The sequence below is a fragment of the Xyrauchen texanus genome, chromosome 1, assembly GCF_025860055.1.
Source record: "Xyrauchen texanus isolate HMW12.3.18 chromosome 1, RBS_HiC_50CHRs, whole genome shotgun sequence".
NCBI lineage: Eukaryota > Metazoa > Chordata > Actinopteri > Cypriniformes > Catostomidae > Xyrauchen > Xyrauchen texanus.
The window spans coordinates 26467474-26493183 of record NC_068276.1 but is presented as its reverse complement, the minus strand read 5'-3'; the positions used below and the strand labels follow the sequence as shown (position 1 = coordinate 26493183).

The 25710-nt window shown below is 42.5% G+C and overlaps 1 pseudogene; it reads left to right on the top strand.

Moving 5' to 3' along the window:
- The window catches only part of LOC127645238 (transient receptor potential cation channel subfamily M member 1-like), a 42006-nt pseudogene that overhangs the window by 14788 nt on the left and 1508 nt on the right, over positions 1-25710 (top strand).

Genomic DNA, 25710 nt, shown 5'->3' with positions numbered 1-25710 from the left:
GCTACAGAGCACACAGATTGTCTATACAGGCTTTTTTAAAGGATAGTGATTGAAGTGATTAATGGATGAAGTATACATTTAAAAATACATATTCCTCTATCCTTACTGTAAGCCCGCTGGGTCCCTGCCCACTGCATCCACAAGTCAACAGGATAAACTAAAGAGCCCAGCCACCCGTGCCAGCAAGAGTAAACCTGCCAGGGGGAAAAAGGAGACAGACCCCAGAAAACTGGAACTGCTTAACTGGGTAAGATGTCCTCTTTTAGGCTCAGTGATCACTCTGTGTTTACTCAATGGGTCTGAATACAAGTATGTATGTACTGTATGTTCTAAAAGGAATTCTGCTGTGCATGTCTGTGTGTTCTTAGTTGTTGGATTAAATTGTGTGTGTGTGTGTGTGTGTGTGTGTGTGTGTGTGTGTGTGTGTGTGTGTGTGTGTGTGTGTGCGTGTGTGTGTGTGTGTGTGTGTGAGCATGTATTTATCACTTTGTGGGGACCAAATGTCCCCATAAGGATAGTAAAACCCGAAATGTTTGACCTTGTGGGGACATTTTGTCGGTCCCCATGAGGAAAACAGCTTATAAATCATACTAAATTATGTTTTTTGAAAATGTAAAAATGCAGAAAGTTTTCTGTGAGGGTTAGGTTTAGGGGTAGGGTTAGGTTTAGGAGATAGAATATAAAGTTTGTACAGTATAAAAACCATTATGTCTATGGAAAGTCCCCATAAAACATGGAAACACTACGTGTGTGTGTGTGTGTGTGTGTGTGTGTGTGTGCTGTGAAATAGGTTAATTCTCTGGAGCAAGCCATGATGGATGCACTCGTGCTTGACAGAGGGGATTTTGTGAAGCTCCTCATTGAAAATGGCATCAACATCCACCATTTCCTCACCATCCCATGGCTAGAAGAGCTCTATAACACAGTCAGCACTCAAACATCAATTGATGGAATGTTACAGGATCTCATCGGCATTCTGTTTAACTGTGCTGTCCATTTCCAGAATTACATTTCTGTTTTAATGATCCAAGCTATAAAGAATGTGATCCATATCTCCAGTTATTAAAGTTTTCAATGTAGGCCCCTGCACTCTTTCCAAGCAATATGGGTTTGAAATATAATTTGTGTGTTCAGCATTACATTATCATATCATGTCTTAGTAATCTGTTGTTGAGGAGAAAGCACTTAGCCTGCTTTCATCTCTGTGTCTGAAGCTTAAGGCACATTTCTTTGAACTTTGTACAAAGTAACATGAATCCAACACTCTGCATTTTGTGGTCAGAGATGTAAAAAAGGTAAACGTTCATTATTAATCATTTATATTATGATCTTTCATTGTCATAACTTAGAAACATTGTCATAACATAGTGTGCTATAGCTGAAAGATATTCCGTATGTTTTCCTATTATTATCTGTTCTGTTGATCTTTAAATGGTAAAGAATAATATCTTAATCTTATTAACAGTGTGAGTGTGTGTGTGTGTGTGTGTGTGTGTGTGTGTGTGTGTGTGTGTGTGTGTGAGCGTGTATTTATCACTTTGTGGGGACCAAATGTCCCCATAAGGATAGTAAAACCCGAAATTTTTGACCTTGTGGGGACATTTTGTTGGTCCCCATGAGGAAAACAGCTTATAAATCATACTAAATTATGTTTTTTGAAAATGTAAAAATGCAGAAAGTTTTCTGTGAGGGTTAGGTTTAGGGGTTGGGTTAGGTTTAGGGGATAGAATATAAAGTTTGTACAGTATAAAAACCATTATGTCTATGGAAAGTCCCCATAAAACATGGAAACACAACATGTGTGTGTGTGTGTGTGTGTGTGTGTGTGTGTGTGTGTGTGTGTGTGTGTGTGTGTGTGTGTGTGTGTGTGTGTGTGTGTGTGTGTGTGTGTGTGTGTGTGTGTGTGTGTGTGTGTGTGTGTGTGTGTTTTCAGGGCCGGCCCTAGGGTTTTGGGAGACCTAAACAAAAATAGTGTATGGGGCCCTACAGGTTTCTGAACCAGCCAAAAAGAAGAGAAATTTGAATTTCTCTAAATAAAAAGGCTCCCAATTCAGAGATCTCTTTCTTTATCAATGTGCCATAAGAATAGAGAAGCAAAGGATCATTTTATGTCAACTTACCAGCTTCATCCTCACTGGAGGTATCGAGAGGGAGTGTCTGTGCACCACTAAGACCATTTGGCATTGCTGTACTGTTGCTGCAGCACCAGAATGACCAGCAGCTGCTGGAGATGAAAACAGCATTATAACCTGGTATCATGAAATAAAGAAGAGAAACTAGATGTTTTATAAATGCAAAAACCTCTAATTTCAGAGATAAGAGAAGATATCAGAACAGTAGTAAGGGCCATGCACTAGCAGTGTCATCGGTGTAGGTGGTTTGTGTTCCTGTCCCGAAAAACTTTAATAGTGCTCCTGAGGAGAAGAAGGAAATTATACATACAAAAAATGGATGGAAGGAGCATTACAATTAACCCTCTGGGGTCTGAGGGTGTTTTGGGCCCTGGAGAAGTTTTGACATGCCTTGACATTTGTACTTTTTTCAGTTGCTTAAAAAACAAAGTAATGGCTTAAGTCTGATAACACTGTATTCAGCACAAACTGGGCTACAATAATATGTGAGCAACATGTGTGTACATGGTTGTATTTTTGAGAAAATAAAGTTTGTGTGGTTTTTGAAAAAATAAGGCCATATAACACATACTAAACATTTGTTCACAAGACTTTTGATCACTCATTCATTCAAAACAATATAGTTATTTCTCTTTTGTAAGACACTGTAAAGCAGTTCAATGGAAAGGAGGTGGCAAGAACCAGCTTGCCAATATATATAATATTTTAATGATAAACTTAAACAAAAGACAAAACACACACATGACAGACATGTCCGTAAACGATCTCTCTCTCCCGCACCACCGTCTGCAATCAGCCTTTATCCCTCTCGGAGGCTTAATTAGCCTGATAGGGACCGGGTGTGTATAATCACGACCCGGCCCCGCCCTCCACCCTGTCACAGACACGTTTAGTGTTAGAAAGGTCATATGCGAGGAGGTGTGAACTATCATGAATATGGAGGTGATTCACACTTGAGGACACAAAGACCCCTCCCCTGGGCCTATCACTGAAGAATGTGAAAGAAAGAGAATGAATGTGAGGAGACTTAATGAACAAAATCAAGTTTTAAGTTAAAAGAAGTAATCTGACTATATATTTTCTTTACATAAAGACTTTACTTAAAAACTTTAGACCTACAATACCATTTAAAAGAAGTCTCCTCTGCTCACCAAGACTGCATTTATTTGATCCAAAATACAGTAAAAACAGTGATATTGTGAAATCTTTTTACAATTTAAAAGAACAGTTTTCTATATGAATATATTGTAAAATGCTATTTGTGATCAAAGCTGAATTTTCAGCATCATTACTGCAGTCTTCAGTGTCCATGATCCTTCAGAAATCATTATAATATGCCGATTTCCTAATATGGTTAAATTTACATCACATTTGACACATTTACACCTGAACAAATATTTGCAAGCACAAATTTCGTTGATGATGAGGCAGCATAAACATTAGTTAAAATATAATCCAAGCATTCATATTATTTTTATCTCATATTATATATCATATTTATATCATATACCTAAACAAATGTTTAGTTTGTTTATTGGGTTAGGCCGGCCCTGTGTGTGTTTCAAATGCCCAGGCTAAGCCACAAATGGGTCCTATTAGAGTGATGTTAAAGAACTGCAACAATACAAGGACAATAGTTATTTTATGTTTTTAATTTATGGCCATTACTGTTTCCAGGGAAACCTACCGCCAGATTACCAGATCACCCTGATTGATATTGGACTGGTTCTGGAGTACCTCATGGGAGGGGCATATCGTTGTAACTATACAAGGAAAAGTTTCCGTACACTTTATAATAACCTCTATGGACTCAAAAGAGTAAGTATTTACCAACCCATTTTACACCTGGTCTATTTTCTGCAAATGCTCAACCAGTCTTAAATTGCTTAATAAAAATATAAATTAATAGTAGCTTGTTTATCAATTTCCATACTTTATGAAAAGTAAAAGCCCCCCCCAAGTCCTATTCGTCCGCCTCACCGTGGTGGGGGGGTGAAACAGGAGTCTGTCGTCGATGTACAGCGGGAAGCAATTCCTGGCAGGTTCAACCATGCTGAGAAGATGACAGACACCTGGCTAAGGACGAGGGCACAGACCTAGTGGCCTTGCAAGCCGAGGTCTGAACCCAACTGCAACGACAACGACAAACAAGGGCCTCAGTACCCTGCACGCCCCTGCGCCCGTTCTACAGCGGCGGAGCGATCCGGCCAGGGATGAGAGGCTGCTAAGAATCTCAGGTACCAGGCCGCCATACCGACCAAAGGACCAGACTACCAACACCATGGCGCTCGACATTGCTACCTTCAACGCCAGGACTGTGTCGAATGAGGCCAACCTGGCTGCCATCCTGGCTGCCATCCTTGGTATCGCACAGTGCTCGGGCTGTGCGATACCAAGCGCCGGGAGCCGCTGCACATGCGCCGCAACGACGGCAGGACGGTCATCTTGGGTGCCAGGGAAGAGACGCGGCCTGTCGGTGGCGTCGGCTTCATTGTATCCAAACGATGGTCGCCGATGATTGACCTGGTCGACGTGACCAACCCCGAGTCGGCATGCTCACCCTGCGCCTACACAACAAAGCCACCATCCGGATCGTGCAGACATATGCACCAACAGCAGCGGCTGCGGCCGAGCAAGATGAGGATTTGCTTGAGCAGTTCTACGAGGCCGTCGAGGCAGCCACTACCCCCCGTGCCACCTACCTCGTCCTGATGGGCGACTTCAACGCCAAGGTGGGCAAGGGGTTGGATGGCGAGCGCTTTGTTGGCCCGTTCGGCAGCGGCAACAGGAACGGACCGGGCGAGCGACTGGTTGCAATGGCCGAGCCCAACCGGCTGTTCATCGGCAACAGTCTGTTCAAGAAGCGCCCCGGCCGCCGATGGACAAGGATGTCTCCCAATGGAGAAACAACCAACGAGATCGACTACGTCCTTTGCAGCCACCGCCGCATCCTGCAGGACGTCGCTGTCATCGGCCGCAAGTTCTTTGACATGGGCAGCGACCATCGGCCGGTAAGGGCCAAGCTGGTCATCGACGGCAGGACCGAAAAGCGCGCACTGGCAGCCAGCAACAGGGCAAAGCAGCCGGCCACCACTGACCTAGCCGTCTTCCACACTCTGATCGACCACACCAACTGGGCCAAGCTTGAAGCCGACATTGACCAGGACTACGACCACTTTATAGGCCTGCTCAAGTCAAGCCGCGATGCAGCTACAGTGCCGACCAACAGCCGGGCCAGCCGAATTTCGGACGCCACCAAGGCCCTGATGCAGAGGCGGCGGCAGATGCGCGCTGACGGACCCACACACGTCGAGTACGGCCTGCTGTGCAAGCAGATCCGGCAGCAGCTCAAGACCGACCTCGACCAGTACAGACAGAGGCGCCTGCTGGCGACAGCCGAGAGCCGCAAGAGCCTGAAAAAGTGCAGGCGGGCGATGCAGCAGCAGCGCGCCAGATACCAGCACTGAAGACGGCCGACGGGCGGACGACCAGGACTTGGTCCGGTATTGAGGCCGAGTGCAGGCGCTTCTACAGTGACCTGTTCGCCAGCAAGGTCCCCGTCCCCCCACCTAACCTTCAGCTCGACCAGCTGCCACCCATCCTGCCAGTGCTGGAAAGTGAGGTCCGACATGCAGTCGAGCAGGCACAGGCGGACCGGGCGCCCGGCCTGGACGGCGTTGAGATCGACCTGCTTAAGGCCGGCGGCCACTCACTTTGGACAGCCATGGCAGCCCGATTCAGCAGCTACATGGCACAATGCCAAATCCCCAAACAGTGGAAGACGGCCAAGACAGTACTGCTGTTCAAGAAGGGCGACCGCGAGCTGCTCAGTAACTACCGGCCGATCGCACTGCTGTCGGCCGTATATAAGATCTTCACCAAGGTGCTGCTCAACTGGTTGGCCAAGCAGCTGGACGAACAGCAGCCCGTCGAGAAGGCCGGATTCAGATCTGGCTTTAGCACCATGGACCATGTGCAGGTACTGAACCAGCTGCTCGAGCGGGCCAGGGAGTATAAGATGCCGCTGGTCCTGGCCTTCGTCGACTACGAGAAGGCCTTCGACTCGGTCGAGATCAACGCCGTGCTACTCGCCCTCCAACAACAAGGCATCGGGGACGAGCATGTGGCCCTGCTGCAGGAGCTGAACAGCAACTGCGCCACTACCATCACCCTGTTCGACCGGCCGCTTAACATCGAGGTCGGCCGCGGGGTCAAGCAGGGCGACACCATCTCGCCCAAGCTTTTCACCGCCTGCCTCGAGCAAATTTTCCGGCAGCTCAACTGGGACGAGGTCGGCATCAAGATCAACGGCCGCTGGCTCAATCACCTGCGCTTTGCCGACGACATCGTGATGATAGGCTGCTCGGCAGTCGATGTACAGCAGCGGCTCGACCAGCTCAACCAGGCTGGCGCTCGGTGCGGCCTCAAAATCAATCTGGCCAAAACCAAGTGGATGTGCAACGACCAGGTGGCCGACACTACCCTTCATGTCGGCCAGCACCAGCTCCAGCAAGTCGATAGATACATCTACTTGGGCCAGGAGCTGACTACCGACCACAAGATTGGTCGAGAACTGGCACGACGACGCCGAGCCGCCTGGGTCAGCTTTGGCTCAATTGCCGAGATGGCCACTAACAGAACCATCGACCCAGACATCAGGGCCGCCCTATTCAACAGCACCATCCTGCCGGCCATGCTCTACGGGGCCAAGACCTGGGCAACGACGGCGGCCGACCGACAAAAGCTGGCCGTGACTGAACGCGCAATGGAGCGCCACATGGTCGGGGTTAAAAGGATCGACCACGTCCGCAACGAGCAGCTGCGGGCCATGACCAGGGTGGCCAACGCGGTGGACCTGGCCAACAAGGCCAAGAAGCGCTGGGCTGGGCACCTGATGCGGCGGACGGATCGAAAGATGGACACGCGAAGTCACCGCCTGGTTGCCGATCGACATCAAGTGGCTATCGCGGCGCTCTGCAACACGATGGCGCGACTCGCTACGACAAGATCTGGGACACAATTGGATGGGACTCGCCCAGGACCGACAGACCTGGGCAGATCGTTGTGGTCTGCGCTGACCACCTTTGGCCGGCGAAGACAGACCGATTCTGGATTCTGGATTCTGGATGAAAAGTAAAACAAATCTTTATAAACTGTAAGGCAGGGTGCCAATGTGTTTGCATTCAAAGGCAAAGAGCAAATGTATGATCTTTGAGAAAATCAACAAACTAACTTTCTCGCAATTAGCAACTCTTTCTGAGGCACCACACCCCACTGAGTGAAGACTGCAAATTCACACCTCATTGTTGCCCTTCCACATCTGTCCCATTCTCTCCTCTCTCCCCCATTCAGCTCAGAATCACCTAAGATCTGTATGTAACAAAAGTCTATATCTGATGTATACAAATAATGTAACTAGTGTAACATGTTTGGAATCATTTAAAATGTCTCAGTGCGTCTGCTATAGTGCTCTTATTCCCAGGTTTGTAAACTTAATGACAGCAAAGTTACAGTATAAAGTCTTTGCCAAATGCTTTATAATTCTGGAGGTCTGTCTCCATCCCTGCTTGTATGTTAATGAAGTATGTCCCCAGGACTTCCAAACCTAACCACTCCCAAAATCCCCTTTGTCCATGGTTTGGGTATTTAAGGAAAGGCGACACATTGCTCAGGGCTCTCTGTAATCAGACGATCCCAAACAGTTTACTGTTTGTAATTTATATCAGGTGATTGCAATTCAAATTTCTTATGTTTTGATAAAATGTCTAATTTTGACTTATCAATGTCTAATTGGAATTGATGAATTGATTATGTTACCTGGTCAATAAATTGTCAACATTTGATTTTATTCTGACTGACTCTGACATTGTGTTTCCGAAACAGATTAAACGATTCGTATGTTACCGCAAGTCTGCGTTAGATTAGTGACGACTAATATTTGGCATTGATTCAAGTGTACTTGGTTTGCAAAGACAAAAAGGGAATTTCCGTTTAGAACAGCAAACGCTGCTTGACCAGTCTAAGTTTTAATTTGATGTTTCTCCATATAAGTGTACGTGGGAAACCACGCATGGCCAATCCAAAGCTATTATAAGAGGAGTTATGTTGGTCAACTTACATCTGTAATAGTGGCCGTGACCTCTACCGAAGAAAACGTTAAGTTACATTCAAGTGTATGCAATTCCATGGAGCTATACTGAAGTATCTTTGATTGTGTGAACTTGAACGTGACCAATTTCAGGTATATAGCAATTACCTCTGTTTGATGATCCAATACTGGCCACTTGTGATTGTGAGACCCGCGGTGTAGAGAAAACACGCGAGGACCTCAAAGCGACATAGTTTCTTAATCTAAACGGGTAAAAATATAATTAAAGGAGTTAAAAGAATAATCAAACATTCGCTCACTTTTAATGATACTCAGATATCATTAAAACCCTTTTTCATTTATGAAGTCAGATGAAATAACGAGGTAGTACATAAGAGAAAATGTATTTCATTTATTATTGTTGTGTTGCGTAACAAGAAAGACATTAACGTGCAGAGACCTTCACCCGTATTATTGGAGACCGCCATTGGACCGATAAACGGGCTTACAGTACCGATTACAGGTGTTTATATTTCTACAAACTTTCTTACCCAGTGTTTGTTAAAAGTTTCTTTAAAATTACCTGACACCTTTCTTTTCTATTCTTTTTTAGCCGAAAGCGCTGAAACTTCTGGGTATGGAGGTAAGAAAAACTACTATAAACAACTGAAGGTGTTATAAGCTATTATATTTTCTTTTTGAAATACCACATGAGATGAGAGCGATTTGGAACACGCACATAGGAGGAAATGTCACGCTTCTTTTAAATAGCGCACAAGCCTCGCAATGGATTTCGAAACAGGTGATGCGAGAGGAAAGACACGATCCTCTAATGCATAGCACACACGCATTTTGGGTAAAATAGTGAGTTCCCTTACCACACACTACACTCGACATTGTGTAGCAATGCATATGGCAAATACATTCTTATACGACATAGTTGAAACCTCTCTACAATAACGCCAATATTCTAATATTGGCCGTGGTGTTTGAGCCCCGTCTGTTTTGGCGCGAAACTGTCCGCTATAAAAACACTATTTCCTCAGAATTTCTTCCTTCAAGACAGCGATCGTATTTTGTCTAGTAGCTCTCTACCTTCGCCATCGATACACATGAGTCAGTGGGCGGAATTTTCGCGGGAAGACTTTTTGCTCCCCTGCAGTGCTCCAGCGAACATCACACCTCCAGCTGACACTTCGCTGGTGAATGGGCCTCAGCATCCTGATTCCCCGCAGTTCCTCGGCAGGGATTGTGTATCCTTACAAATCAATTGTATATTATGTATTGTATACTGTGTGATATAAATATATATATAAATTTATATATCTAAAATGTCACTTACATGTCACTTACATGTTCACGTCTTTTTAAAAATTCCATTCTGTATGTGTTCCTTGTGCGAGAGACACATACTGCCATCAGATCAGCATGTGAGCTGCGTTCACTGTCTGGGCTGGACCCATGCAGAGACAGCTCTCATGGAGAATATTCTCACTGTGAGGGCATGAGTCTTAAGATGCTTTGCTCGTGAATCACTCTCATTCTGAGTTCTCCCACCCACCTCTTCTGTGATGCCTGAGGAAACACACAAGGAGGCACGGTGGGGCCGCAAGGTCGAGCAGGATGACTATGAGGTGGTCCTCGTGGCGGCACATGCCCCACAAGCCCCTCAGTCTCTCCAAAGTGCATGTTTTCCGATACGCTATGTGCGAACACGGCTTCGATCCAGAGACATTCAAAGAGCTCCGCACCGCTACAGACTTAGCACTGCATACCACGAAAGTCACTGTGCAGGCCATCAGCAAGTCCATGGGCAACCTGGCAGTTCTGGATCAACATATATGGCTGACCCTCACAGAAATTAGTGATAAGGAAAAAGCCACTCTTTTGGATGCACCAGTATCTCCAGCTCTGAATAAGTTTGCTGAGTGTTATGTCACGACTCAGCAGCAGTCACAGGCTTTGAGACACTTTATGCCCAAATGGAGTATATCACAGCCAGTTCACCCTTGCTCTGTTTCGAGACAACATCTGACTAAAAGCCCCATACCTGCTGCCTCACTGGCATCTGTGTATCCTATGCAGCAAAAGTGCTTCTGACGGGCACAACCCTTTGAAGCGGAAAGTAGAGTTCCCTCCGGGTCTGCTCCAAAAAGTCTCACTTGGTGACACAAAACACTGTTCCCCATCTCCCCACTACTGGTTGTCTGGAAAGAAATATTGTTGTTCACAATATTGTTCAAAATATTGTTTCTGTATCTTGCAAAAAAGAATACAGCACTTGTTGCAAATGCACAAGATGCTCATACATTCTCAAAAAAGAGCCCTTTTCCTCTTCAAAGCACACACATTATGCGTAACTGCTTTCCTATAGTGAGTGTCGCATCATACCATACAGTGAGTAAACCAAATTGTCCTCTTTCCCATTACGCGGACACGTGGTGAGCCCTTAAGGGTATTTCAGAATGGGTGCAAAAAATGATCTAACATGGTTATACGATCAACTTGCATGCCGGCCACCCCGTTTCAATGGCATTCTATCTTCCACGGTTTTACCCGAAGATGCGGCACTGTTATGAGCTAAAATACACAATCGCATTGTGAAAAATGCACCACATGATTGGTTTGCGTTGATAGATCTGAAGGATGAGTACTTTCATATCCAAATTGTACAACATCACAGGATGTTTTTGAGATTCGTGTTCAAGGGAACAGCATATCAATTCCAAGTCCTACCCTTCAGACTGTCTATGGCTCCTCACACATTCACGAAGTGCATCGATACGGTCCTCGCCCCTCTGAGACTGAGCAGCATATGCATCTTGAACTACCTCGATGATTGACTGTTTCTGGCACAATCAGAGGCTTTGTTATGCTAGCACAGAGACATACTGATTCAGCATCTAAACACCTGGGACCCCAATGTGATCTGAGCGAAGAGCACGCTCTCCCCCAGCCAACAAATCTCCTTCTCCACGAGCCGGGCGTGAGCGAGTGCGTTCAGGCCATTCTACAGTGTCTGTCTCAGTTCAAACTGGGGAGAACACTTCCACTGAAACTGTTTCAGAATGCATAGGGATTTATGGCGGCATCATTGCATTAGGTCTCTTACACAGGAGACCTCTGCCGTGCTGGCTGAAGCGCCGTGTGCAACAACATGCTTGGCGCAACTGCATCACTCTATTCCACTGCTGTATAGCTGCTTTAGCACCATGGACAGCTCTTGCATTTTATCAGCGAGGTGTTGCACTGGGGCAAGTTGTCATGCAGAAAGTGGTGAACACGGATGCTTCCAACACAGGTTGAGGGGCGGCGTGCGATGGACACCCGACTTTGGGCACCTGGACAAGAGTGAAGAAAGCGTGGCACATAAACCACCTAGAGCTATCAGCTGTACTGTATTTCTAACCTTAAAGGCTTTTCAGTCAGAAATAGCGAGCTGCAAAGTCAGAGAGGTCAAGGAAACATTTCTATTAGTTGCGCCGAAATGGCCTAACCAATCATAGTTTCCTGTAGATGTTATACAGTTTGCCATGGGAAATAACATTGTGGAGGGATCTCCTCTCTCAATTGCAAGGCACAATCTGGTATCCACAGCCCCAGCTGTGGAACCTGCATGTGTGGCCCCTGAACGGTGCGCACTAGACGTGCCAGAACTGATGTGTTCAGTAATTTTACCAATTTACAGGCCAGAGCTCTGTCCACGAGATGCCTCTAAATGCTAAAATGGAAGATGTTCACTGATTGGTGTCTCTTACATGGGAAAGACCTAGTAAATGGCCCCATATATGAAATTCTAATATTTCTTCTAATATTCACATGAATCCAGCACCTCTATAGGCAAGCATGATTTAATCATAAAGTTTCTTAAGGGAGTAAGAAGATTACCCCACCTCGGCCAGCTACAGTCCCAACTTGTTACTTAATTTTAGTCCTAAAAGCTCTTGCAGGGCCCTCCTTCGAGCCCTGTTGATTTCTGCATGCTCTCAGTTAAGGCAGCACTACTGCTGGCTCTGGCCTCAGTAAAATGGTAGGTGACCTGCATGCACAATCAGTCAACAATTCATGTCTGGAGTTTGACCCTGGTCTTTCAAGTGCCACTGTCAAACCCAAGAAAGGCTATGTGCCTAAGATCTTAACCACGCCCTTCAAAGCGCAAGTGGTTCACCTTTAGGCCTTCTTCTAAGCAAAGGCTCTCTCACTGGATTGTTGATGCAATAGCCCTGGCTTAAGAGTCGCATGGTAAGACTTGCCCAATTGGTGTTAAAGCACACTCAGCTAGAGGCATGGCCTCCTCATGGGCATGGATGAATGGTGTGTCCTTACAAGACACGTTTTGCAGCTAGGTTGTCCTCTTAAAACACATTTGCAAGGATTTACAACCAAGACATAATGTTTCTTTCTTTACAAGTCCTCTCTGTTTAGAACACTTACTATTCATTGGCCAAATATATATATTTTTGCCCCCCCCCCCCCACCCATTAAGTATGGTCTCCCCCTCATTTACACAACCGCCTGTCAATCACAAACACTTTCATTATAAATAAACTCCCTTCCCAGCTGGGTTGATAAGGATTTAATTAATACTATATGACTATACTTCATATATTGTTATGAGTGCTCCCCTCCTGGCCAACACGAGAATCACTCACTGTGGTATACTCACGTCGGTCACCGTTCCACGAGACTGCGGCGTCATGTTCCTCTCTGTGAAGTGCGGCATGATGGGATTCTGTTCCCCATATGCCATGCTACACATGTCAAGTGTACCAAGTCATAAGAGAACGTCTCAGTAACGAACATATCCTTGGTTTCCTGAGACGAAGGGAACGAGGCATTGCGAATGCCGCACTACAAGACTCTTGAAGTTCTTGAGTTATGAGCAATGCAGTCCTTGTTCTCAGTCAGAAATTCTGGGGCAATTGTGTTTGTGCACCTATATTTATTGCGGATAGTTTTGTGTCAAAACTGGTGAGGCTCAAACACCATAGTCAATATTATGTTTATTGTAGAGAGATTTCAAATAGGTAGTATAAGAAGGTATTCCCCATATGCGTTGCTACGCAATGTCTCGTTCCTTCATCTCAGGGAACCGTGGTTACGTACGTAACCGAGACGTTTTCTATTATATATATAAAAAAAATGTATCTGTACTTTTCCGTATTGAATGGATTGAGAGGATATTATTAATCCAATTTTCTCTTGCGTCTTACACCATCTTGGATTTATTTTTCTGCCAAGCTCATCACAGTGCATTCTGGGATCGCCTATCTGGGGAAGGATACATATGATGATTCCTTAAAGTTTGGCCGAGATATCTTATGAGGCAACATAATTAAGATACCTACCTTTTGGAACAGCCTTCACCTCTGAAGTGTACCTTGTCTTAAAAGGCTGCCTCTGTTGGATGCTCACTAGGTTTTGGAACAGACCTATAGTATCATTATCAGTATGAAATCTTAGAAAAAGTGTTTTAACAGGGTACACCACATAAATTATTAGGGGTCTAGCCAGGGCGAAGACCCTACTGTAATCGTTAGTGTTCTTATTATTCTTTTTTTTTAGGGGTCAAGACCCCTATTGTAATTGTTAGTGTTGTTATTAGAGGTCAAGCCCTGAAAGAGTGAAGACCCATATTGTAATCGTTAGTGGTATTATTATTCTTTTTTTTGTGCCATGGGAGTCTATGGCAGCCCATAGAACCATTCACATGAAATTTATGAAATTGCACACAGCTAGAGGACAGTCTGAACTGATGAGGACTGATACCACAGCAAATTTTGAGTCTGTAACTTAAACCCTTTAGTGCCAAAGTTCCACTCATGTTTAAGCTAATAACATTTGAACAATAAGTCCTAGAGATACAATTATTTTTCCCCCGATTCCTGAGCTCACACCGAGTTGAATGCATAGGCCTACCTTGGTTTTGATTTCCGCTAGACTAGATTTTCCACCATTTTGAATTTTAAGGAAACATGTTTTTTTTGCTGCTACTCCTCCTAAAAAAATGATTCTCTGCAAAACTTTGACAGATTGTGACAAAACTTGGTATGTGTCATCGCCATCATGCCCTGAGGTCACCTTCAGCATTTCGCCACACTGCCCCCTACTGGTCAGGATATAGAAAAAAATTGCCCTTTTGGCTTAAAACTCTTGAATGCTTTGGCCAAAAATTATAAAACTTGTCTCTTTAGATTCAGTGAAACATTCCAAGTCAAACGATACTAATTTTCCCATGTTGGTGTTTTTGGGCATCGGCCATTTTGAATTTTGTCACAAAATTCTGTATTTTATGAACGCATTGGCCTGTGTCATCAGGATCATGCCCTGAAGGTGCCTGAGAAGTTTGGATCTGGCGCTACCTAATGGTGGAACATTTCATTTTGTTTTACTTTGTGAGCTTATAACTAGCACTAATTTTAGTGCCGTTGATCTATTTTCACAGGACTGATCTCGTTAATTTCGGGAGGACTTGCTGAGCGCAATGATACCATATAATGAAACCACCAAAATAAGAAGCGTCATTAGTCAAATGTTTGCATTTTTGAGAGACTGGTCTTGTTAGAATGTATGGGTCATGCAGAGAACAATGATACAATGTTTGGCCATGATTTTATTTTATGTAAATGTTTTGTTGTTGCTATTACGCCTATAACATTTGTCCAATCAACATGAAATTGAAATCTGCTGATTATTTGCAGACCATGCCTGAAAATATTAGCAAATAGATTTTTGTTGTTTAGAATTGTTTCACAAAAAAATGTTAACGTCCAAATTTATGAAAAAAAAATAAAAATAAATACCAAGGAGGGATTAAGGCTGTTGCATTTGCTTAGTAAAATGAAAATATTTTAGGACCTTGCCTGGGGGGTCATTGTGAATTCTGGATGCCCTGTAGTAAACAATTGCTAAATGTACTTGCTTGAAATATTTCAATCAATTAGAAAAACAAATTCAATTAAGTTAGTGTCATGGAACGAAATAGTGTCACTTTCACAAAATACAAAAAAAAAATAAAATTTGAAGAGACAAAAACAATTGTGTTCAAAGGCAAAAACGTTAGCTGAAGTAAAACAAGAACATTTATCAAAAAGAAAAGAAAAATAAATATTTGAAAAAATAGCAGTTCTATATTTAATTGTGTATAAATTCACTCTACCAGAATTATAAAGAATATATAGGAAAGTACATTATCAATCAGTAGAGATGTGATTATTCATTTGACATTTTCATTGATCTACCATGTATTCTCTAAAACCCTAGCAAAAACGGCATTTTGGCAAAGCAACATGGTAATTAGACTGTCAGTGGATGTTTACATGAAAACACTTGGAGCAATCTAAGGTTTAGTGCTTTGTTCAAGGGTACAATGACAATAGCTCATGGGTAGTATTGAGCTTGAACCAGCAAGTGTTCAGTACCACTCTTGAGCTTTGCCTATTATGAAAAAACACACCCATGGGAATTGTTATGGTAGTTATATTTATAATGTAGTTCAATATAGTAATACAGTTGTAAATGCACAATAGTTTTGTTTAGAGAAAACAAAAAATAATTTTGAAAATCTGAAGTTTTACATTGAAAAACAAAATGCCATGAAAATTTGTCCCATAAGGTTTTAAAACATGTTGTTTGTTTTTGAAGTAATCCCTGAAAATTGTGAAAGAAGTGAAGAAGTGAAAGAAGTCTTTGTTGGTACTGCTGTCCTGCTGTGAACAATGTCTGGTTTAAATGTCATATAAGTGTGCTTGTAGTCATCAGTACATGTCTGTGCATCATCCTGATCCTGTGATATCCTCACTGTACTTCATAGTCCTACAAGATAATAAAACAAAATATGTTTTAACTTGAGATATTAAAAAGAATAAGGAATGACATAAAAATGGAAAGCATTTATAGTAAATATACATCAATCTCATCAAGTTTTTTCAGCAGTAAAGTGTGGTCTTTCTTTTGACCTGTGTTGTTGTACACCAGAAGGTGAACAATGAGATGTTAAAAGATTTATTTATTATTAAAACAGAGTCCGTTGTTTTAAACCAGAAAGTGAAGGATGAGAGGTGTTGTTCTTAAAGTATTAACTGCAAAGTTCTAAAACATAAGAAAACAAAACAGATTTTATTGTAGTTTTTACATTGATATTAACAAATAACTTGAAAATGAAAATGAAAAACATTTAAAAAAGCATTTATAAACAATCAACATACTCACATCAAGTCTCTATCAAGATAATATTTTTAGCAGTGAAGACTACTCATCTTATTTTTGGTCGGTGTTGTTGTACACCACAAGGTGAAAGATGAAATGTTAATGTTTCAATGGTTTTAGCCAGGAGGTGTAAAGTAGGATAAGATGATAATATTTTTTAACAGAAGCTCAGTTGTGAACTCAGAGTGTTTGTGTAGGTTTTCTTTTTTTTTTTACATCATAGTTTTCTTAAATCTTATACAATATCAGCACTACTGAGAAACCCCCCAAAAATAAAAATAAATCATAATAAAATGTATATATATATATCATAGAGAATAAAAAGAAAGGAACTTTGTTGTAAGTAGAACCACTCAACCCCAAAGTGTCTGGCACAATTTGCCCAATATTAACCAATTTGGCTCATAAACTAACTCACACTTCTTTGGCTAATTCATTTAAATAACATTATATGTTGTCATAAAAAAATAGCAAATGTTTAAAACAAATGCAGGAGGTGGTTCACCTTACATACTGGCACATTTTCCCCAAATATAACTACCATGCAGTGACAACAGCTTTGGGTGTGGTTTGGCATAATAGCCAAAACTTGCTGGTTCAAGTTTAATAATTGTGGAGTGAAATGAAGAAAACAAAAAGAAAGAAAAAATAATAATAAGCAGGGGACCTGTTGTCATGATTCACTGTTGTTTGACTTGTGTCTCTCCCCTGTTATCTGTTCCTCCCGGACTACACTTCCCTTAATTGGCTGCCCTCATCACTGCCAGCTGTCCTTGATTGTCCTCACCTGTTTTTCATTAATTTATCATTCTTTGTGTAAATAATGCCCTGATTTCTGTTCAATCCTTGTCAGTTGTTATATGTATTGACCTCCTGTTCATTGACCCAGTCCTGTCGTAGATGTTTACTCTGTTCCTATGTTTCTCCCATCATGGATGTTTCTTTTGTTCCTGTGATTACCCTGTTAATCTGAACTTTGTTTACTTTATTAAATACTATTTCGCTGCACCTAGATCCAGCTCTCGTGACTTCCTTTCTAACGCTACAGAACAACTGACCACAAAAAATTGATCTAACAGCTTCTCTTAGACAATTGTGCCAGGCAGATTTACCCATTAGGGAGTACTCACTTCTGCGCCATAGCCAGCCTCACAGGTTGGATGTATTCTGACCTCAAATCCATACTCGCTGCAGAGGATCCTCCTCTCTCAATCCCAGTTCCGGCTTCCGAGTCTTCCATGCCTGAATCCGCTCCACGCCATGTCACAGCCACGCCTGAGTCCGCTCCATGCCATGTCACAGCCATGCCTGAATCCGCTCCACGCCATGTCACAGCCATGTATGAGTCCGCTCTACGCCATGTCACAGCCACTTCTGAGTCCGCTCCATGCCATGTCACAGCCACGTCTGAGTCCGCTCCACGCCATGTCACAGCCACATCTGAGTATGCTCCACGCCATGTCACAGCCACGTCTGACGCCCACGCCTGCCACGGCCAACAAACTAGAAGCTTCGTCCATCCCAGAGCCAGCGTTGCCAGCCTCATCTGTCCCAGAGCCTGCGTTGCCAACTTCGGCCTCCCGGAGGTGGAGGAGGAGGAGAAAGGCTTACGTTTCCAAGTCTCAGCCCATATAAACGACCACAGAGGTCGTTTCCAAGTCTCTGCCTTGTACAGGACCACGGAGGTCGTCTCCGTGTCTCTGCCTATACCCACGACCACAGAGGTCGTTCCCGAGTCACAGTCCATGCCCACGACCAAAGTGGTCGCTCCTGAGACTCTGTTCATGTTCACGACCACTGAGGTAATTTCCCAGTCATCCAGGATTTTTAGTCTCGAGCCTCCCAGGGCTCTGCCTTCTGTGGCTCCGTCCCTCGAGCCCCCCACGACTCCGCCTTCCACGGCTCCGTCCCTTGAGCCTGCCACAGCTAAGCCTGCCTTCGTCAAGCCTCTACCAGCTCCACCCTTAGAGTCTTCCATGGGTCCGCCTGCTCTCCCAGAGTCTCCTCCTCCCAGCGGCTTCACCTGCTCCCCCAGAGACGACTCCTCTTACAGCGGCTCTGCGTAACCCTCCTCCGCCTCCCTGGCCTCCTGCCCCTGTCCCTGCCCTATGGCTGCCTCCCAGGCCTCCTGACCCTGTCTCGACCCTGCGGTTCCCATGCCTCCTATGGCCATCTGCCTGATATACTCTGGTCTCCTTGGTCTTCTGTCCATCCACCTGATCTGTTCAGGTCTTCTGAGTTTCCTGGTCATCTGCCTGATCTGCACTGGTCTTCTGGGTCTCCTGGCCGTCCGCCTGATCTGCTCTGGTCTTCTGGGTTTACTGGCCGTCCGCCTGATCTGCTCTGGTCTTCTGGGTCTCCTGGCCGTCCACCTGATCTGCTCTGGCCTCCCTAGTCACCTGGCCACCTGCCTGATCTGCTTTGGTCTCCTTGGTCTCTCGGCCGTCCACCCGAGCCACCCATTAGAGGGGGGATTCTGTCATGATTCACTGTTGTTTGCCTTGTGTTTTTCCCCTGCCATCTGTTCCTCCTACACTTCCCATAATTCTCTGCCCTCATTACTGCCAACTGTCTTTGATTGTCCTCACCTGTGTTTCATTAACTTATTAGTCATTGTGGACATAATGCCCTGATTTCTGTTCATGAAGCGTCATAAGATGGCACTGTTTCTCTGGCAGAGGGGAGAGGAGGCCATGGCCAAAGCTCTGGTGGCCTGTAAACTCTACAAAGCCATGGCACATGAGTCCTCTCGGAGTGAACTAGTGGATGACATTTCCCAGGACCTGGACAATAATTCAAAGTGAGCAACTATTATTATTATATAGAAACAATTTATCTTCACCACTACCATGTGAGATTGGCAGTCAAAACCAGGGAGGAGACTGGGCTTTGTTGGTTCACTTTTCATTCTTTGTTAAATATCTCTGGTGGAATAAATATTAAGATAACTTGATGCAAATAAAGCTAAAGTTCATGGATAAAAAGACAACAAATAAAATGTAACTAAATACTCATTTACTATAATAATACTTAATTTAATATAATAAAAATTTTCTTAAAGAATAGTTTACCCCCCAAAAATTTTAATTCTCTCATAATTTACTCATCCTCATGCCATCCCAGATGTGTATGACTTTCTTTCTTCTGCAGAACACAATGAAGATTTTTAGGAGAATATTTCAGCTTTGTAGGACCATACAATGCAAGAGAATGGTGACCAGAACTCAGAAGTTCCAAAAGGCATTTAAAGGCAGCCTAAAAGTAATCAAAAATGTAATTCAAATCCAGCCATCTGTTTCTCACTAACACCTATCATATCGATTCAGAAGATATACTGTATATTAAACTACTGGAGTCTAATTTATTACTTTTATGCTGCCTTTATGTGCTTTTTTAAGCTTCAAAGTTCTGGTCACCAATAACTTGCATTGCATTGATGAAATCATTTTCATTTAACATTTGTTAATTCATGACTAAACGTATGTTTGCATTTAGACCAACCAATCCAAGTTTCTCCCACTGGGCTTGATATAGCATTTTAATGGAATAGAAAATAATTTGTTAGATCTCCTTGTATTTGGCTGAACAGTGGCTTGCCAATGTATCAGAGTTGTTCTAACACATAAACAAGAGTAAACCAGACCAAGTGCTTTTGGGGAAAAGAGTTTATTGATGTTGATCTTGTAGCATAGCTCTTCTGAATCTTAACCCAAAGCTCTGCCTATGTGTCAGAACTTTATACCTGATAGCAATGTGTTATCTAAACATATAGGAGACCCCCTAGGGACAACACTGTGGAATCTCTGAGGAACATCTCAACAAATGTGGTCTCACAGAAACCCCCCTCAAGATATCCCAATTATTGTAGGGTTGATGAACCTTGGCAAACAAAGATACAATGCAGGGGCTCTTTTTCTTTGCTGTCAATTAAAATGTCATATCTCAAATTGAACCTCTCGCTCTCTCTCTCTCTCTCCCTCTCTCTCTCTCTCTCTCTCTCTCTCTGTCTAAGTGAATTTGGTCAGTTAGCATATGAGCTGCTAGATCAGTCTTATAAGCATGATGAACAGGTGGCTATGAAACTGCTGACTTATGAGTTAAAGAACTGGAGCATCTCCACCTGTCTGAAACTGGCTGTGGCTGCCAAACACAGAGACTTCATAGCCCACACCTGTAGCCAGATGCTGCTCACTGACATGTGGATGGGTTGCCTACTAGTGGGGAAAAGCAACGGACTCAAGGTCTGAATTTTTATGAGTAAGATTTTTTATTTGAACACAGAAAAGAAAAACATAAATACACGAAATCCACCCCTCCCCATCCCCAACTGACCATCAACAACATGAGCACATACAAAAGAAAGAAAAAATATATAAAATTTAATTTAAATATATAAAAATCACACACATCAACAACTACCCATCTCTCTCCACTGTTTATCCCGAGAACCCCCCCTGCCCCATTTCCCAACATTAATCCATTTGTTAGTACCACCACTACCAGGTGTCTATAAACTTAATCCATCCAATAAAAGTATTCCCGAACCCGTATATTTCCAAAATCTTAAAAAGATAATCCCATTCTTCCATATCAAATGCCTTTTCAGCGTCCAGTGAGATGGCCGTGACCAGATTCTGATCATTCGCCACTGACCACATAATATTAATGAGACGCCTAATTTTATCAGAAGAGCTACGGTCCTGAATAAATCACACCTGATCTATATGTATAAGAGTCATACATATCGGTTTGCCAAACTTTTTACATCAAATATTTTAACATCAAGCTGGATCAGGGAAATTGGACAATAACACCTTCACTCGCTTGGATCTTTGTCTTTTTTAAGAATCAGACTGAGTTTTGTGCACTTTGCTAGTTTTTTTAAATATTGTAATTTTATAATCTGGTGAGATTCGATACAACTACTACATATTTGTTCTTTGAGGTAAACATGGCAAATAAGTCAAATTCCTCAGGCTCTTGAGACATTAAAAAACAAGCTGAAACCTCTGATGGGCCTGCGGACCGGGGACTCGGTTTGGAAGGTGCGGTCAGGGGCGAAAATTTCATCAAAATGTTGGGGGGGACAATAAACATAACAATTCTCAAGAGCAATTTTTGAAGGGGACACCAAGTTTTTTTTTGTTGTTGCCCCGTTTGCATTTGTATTATTTTATTTCTTAAACAATTATTTTAAGAATATATCATTATATTATTTACAAAATAAATATTTTAATGATATTTTAGGGGGGACAACCCTCAGATAGGGGGTCCTGACCCCCCGACCCCCCCGCGATTTCCGCCTTTCCGCCGTTGCTGATTTGGAGGATCTCGCTGTAATACGTCGATCGATTACGGCTATGGAAACAAAATTCTTCTGTAGAAAAACAGAATAAAATCTATAATACAAACTCCAGCCGATAGGCAGAATAAACAAAAAGAACATATAGATTCATTCACATAACTGTCCTGAAGGTGTGATCCTTCACAAAACAAACTCCAGTCTGTAGCTGGAAAAAATAAACAGCACAAAAAAAAAAAGGGGTTGTTCAGTTTCCTCGTACACGAGATCTTTATCGGCTGATCTCAGAAATTTGGCCAGAATTGATCGGGCCTGTCTCCTTCCACAGATCTCTGAGCCGGAACTCTGTGAGCTTGCTCGATTTCCAGCTTATGGCCTGCTATGTCGTGCAGACTCGGAAAGAGCTTGTCTAGGAATTGTCCCATATCTCGACCTTCCTCATGCTCAGGAATTCCAAAAATTCGGACATTGTTTTGCTGATTACAATTCTCAAGGTCTTCCAACTTTTCGCAAACGTGTTCCAAATCTACTTTGATCTCTAGCGGGTTTGCAGCTAATTCCCTCCCTGATGACTCCAGATAATTTATCTATTTCTCGGTATCCCCAATTCTTGTAACCAACTCAGAGAATTTCGTCTCCATTGCAGTGATCAATCGATGTATTACAGCAAGCATTACAGACATGCTCCCAGTCACTGAATCTCTCCCGCCACACCGTCCAGTCAGTCCCTGGTCTGCGGCGGTTATCAGCTTGAGCATTTAAGTGTCTTTTAACATATCCAGAGCCTGAGGATTTCTAATTCTTTGACATGTTGACTTCATAGAACAGTTATGTAGCAGGGTGAATCGAATCTCACCGGTTTAAGACACAAAAAGAATGAAAAACTAGCAAAGTGCGCAGAGCTCACCGTTCGCACGTCTGACCCCCGCATGGCATCACTCGACCCCTGAAATTTAGCATTTACACATACTACATTCATAAGTCATTAGGCATTGAGTTTGAATATGATGTAACTGAGTTTTTGTCATTTGGCTCCAGGTGATCATTGGAATAATTTGCCCTCCAGCCATCCTTCTCCTGGACTTCAGGACTGGAGATGATCTGTCTTACCAAAACTCCAAAGACAAAGAAGAGGTCAAGACATGGAGGATGAAAACAAATCCAGCAAGGTAACAGTATGTTCATATATTTGAATTGAACTACAGAAGGTTGTTACTTTTTTGTTGGTTATTAGGAGGTGAAAGTTGAGTTAAAATTCTTAGGGTGTTTTTTATTTTTATTTCAGGATGGCACTGTGAGCATGGATGCAGTATCTAAGAAAGGTGACGAGGAAGATGGTAAAAAGAACCAGAAGCGAGTCCCCATTGGGAAGAAGATTTACTATTTTTATAACCCTCCATTTACCAAGTTCTTGTTCAATACGGTATGTTATATATTTTTAAAATATTTTAAATGTCAAAACACACCATAAAAACCAAAGTCTCTTTCAATGCAAGTCAGTCCACTCTTTGGCCATGTTTGGAAATTTCCCTGGCATGTATACAAGTGGCATATAAGTGCAGCTCCTATCTACTTGAATAGGGATCAAAACCAATATCTCAAAAACGGTTGGTCAAGATTACAATCAAAAAATATTTTTAAAATCAGCTGTTAAATCTGACAACTAAACAACGCAACAAAACAAAACACTATTTTACAGGGTGGTTCAACTAATGAGCATGCACATGCTCGAGTTGACTGACAATGTCTGTATCTAAAAGATGATTGGCTCTTTTACAGGACTTCCTTTTCTACATCTGTTGGCTGTTCCAATTTCTTCCATGCATTTTAATACAAGTGGCCCATCTCTGCTAAATAGTCTCTTATAAAGACCCAATACCATGTCACACTTCTAACATTCAGATACTGTAGAGCTGCAAAAAATAAAGAGTATGTATCTTCTCAGACTGCCTACCTGGTGTAACTGATGCTGTACAATTACATCATCCTGGTGAAAATGGAGAGATGGCCCTCTTTACAGGAATGGATTGTCATCTCCTACATCATCACTCTTGGACTGGAGAAAGTTAGACAGGTGAAGCACAGAAAACATTTATGTTCAAGTGGGATTTGTGCCAGTTGGTCAGTTAGAGTTACTATATATATATATGCATCTAGTGTATGTGTTTGTGTGTAGATCCTGATGTCAGAGCCAGGAAAGCTGAAACAGAAGATAAACGTATGGCTTGAAGAGTACTGGAATATCACTGACCTGAAGTACATGTGAGTGGCTCATATAATTTTGTATTGTGTGATCCTAACAAAAAATGATTTTTTAATGTATGTGTGCAGATGATTGACATGCTCTACTTTGTGGTAATCATGCTGGTGGTTCTTATGAGTTTCGGCGTGGCACGTCAGGCCATCCTGCACCCTGACGAAGAGCCGACGTGGCGCCTGGCAAGGAATATCTTCTACATGCCCTACTGGATGATCTATGGAGAAGTGTTTGCTGACTCGATTGACCGTAAGACTAGAATTCATAGTAAGATTCTGTTTCCTGATTCGTGTGTGGATGATCCATCTTATCTCCATTTCACCGTCTTTGTGTCTGTGAACAATTATTCATGATTTGTGATCTCCTTCTCTTGTAACCATTTACACTGCAATGGCATTTGCCCTCCACTGAATCATGTGTGACAGGCTGAATGTGTGGCAGTGCTGGTCTTTATACCTCCCCTGCATGAGCTAGTAGGTTTGCTGCTGTCTTTCATAAATAAAAATGCAGCACCGATGTTGGTTTCTTTGCTACTTTAAAAAATAAAATTCCATCGTCATTTACTCACACTGTTGCATGCATATGACTTTCTTTTATCCACGGAACACAAAAAGGAATAGCAGAAGGACAGCCTTAGTCGCTATTCACTTTCATTGTTCAGAAAAAAATATGCAATTAAAGTAAATGGGGACTGAGACTAACATACTGCACAACATCTCATTTTGTGGAAGAAAGAAAGCCATGTGAGTTTAGAACAACATGAGTAAATGATGACATAATTAAACAATTTTGGTTAACTATCCCTAAAAGAGAACATAGAAAAATACAAGATGTTAGTTTTACACAAAATGTTACTGAACAGTAGTGTTACTAAAAGATTTGACTCTATTTAACACTATTTGTATAATATTTATTTTAATATTTAGCTCTGTTTTAAGATAGTCTTTAACTTCCATAATGAACTGTTGATATGTCTGGCTTATTGTTAAATTAAAAAATACAGTATGTACAGTATGTTCTCCACAACTTTTTATCTGTGCTTTCTCTCCATCTTTTAATGCATCATTTTAATGCAATTTCTTTTGCATCAGTCTATGCAATGGAGATTAATCGTGAGTCTACTGTTTTTCCACTATACCCACAATTATATTTAATTATCCAACTTTGTACTGTCACATAGTAAGAAATTAATCATGGCAGAACCAAAACTGTTGTTTATTCCAGCACCATGTGGTGAGAACATGTTTGATGAGGATGGAAAGAAGCTTCCCCCATGTATATCTGGGGCCTGGCTCACACCTGCCATTATGGCCTGCTACTTACTGGTAGCCAACATCCTACTGGTCAACCTGCTCATTACTGTGTTCAAGTGAGTCTTAAGACTAAAAAGAACAGAACATGAACCCTGTTATATTAAAATGATGTGTACCGTAGTACTGTTGTACTCTTTATTATGTTGTCATGCATCTATTAAAAGAATCGTTAATCTAAAAACGAACTCTGTCATAACCCACTCAGCCTCATGTCATTCCAAACCCATATTACTTTCTTATATGGAACACAGAAGGACATATATATATATATATATATATATATATATATATATATACATTAATACCCCTCCACTTTAGAAAAGTCCAGATTTGTACAATGACTGTGGATAGTGGTTCACTTTCAAGCTTCAAAAAGAATGCTAAAGTATCATAAAAGTAATCCATAGCTG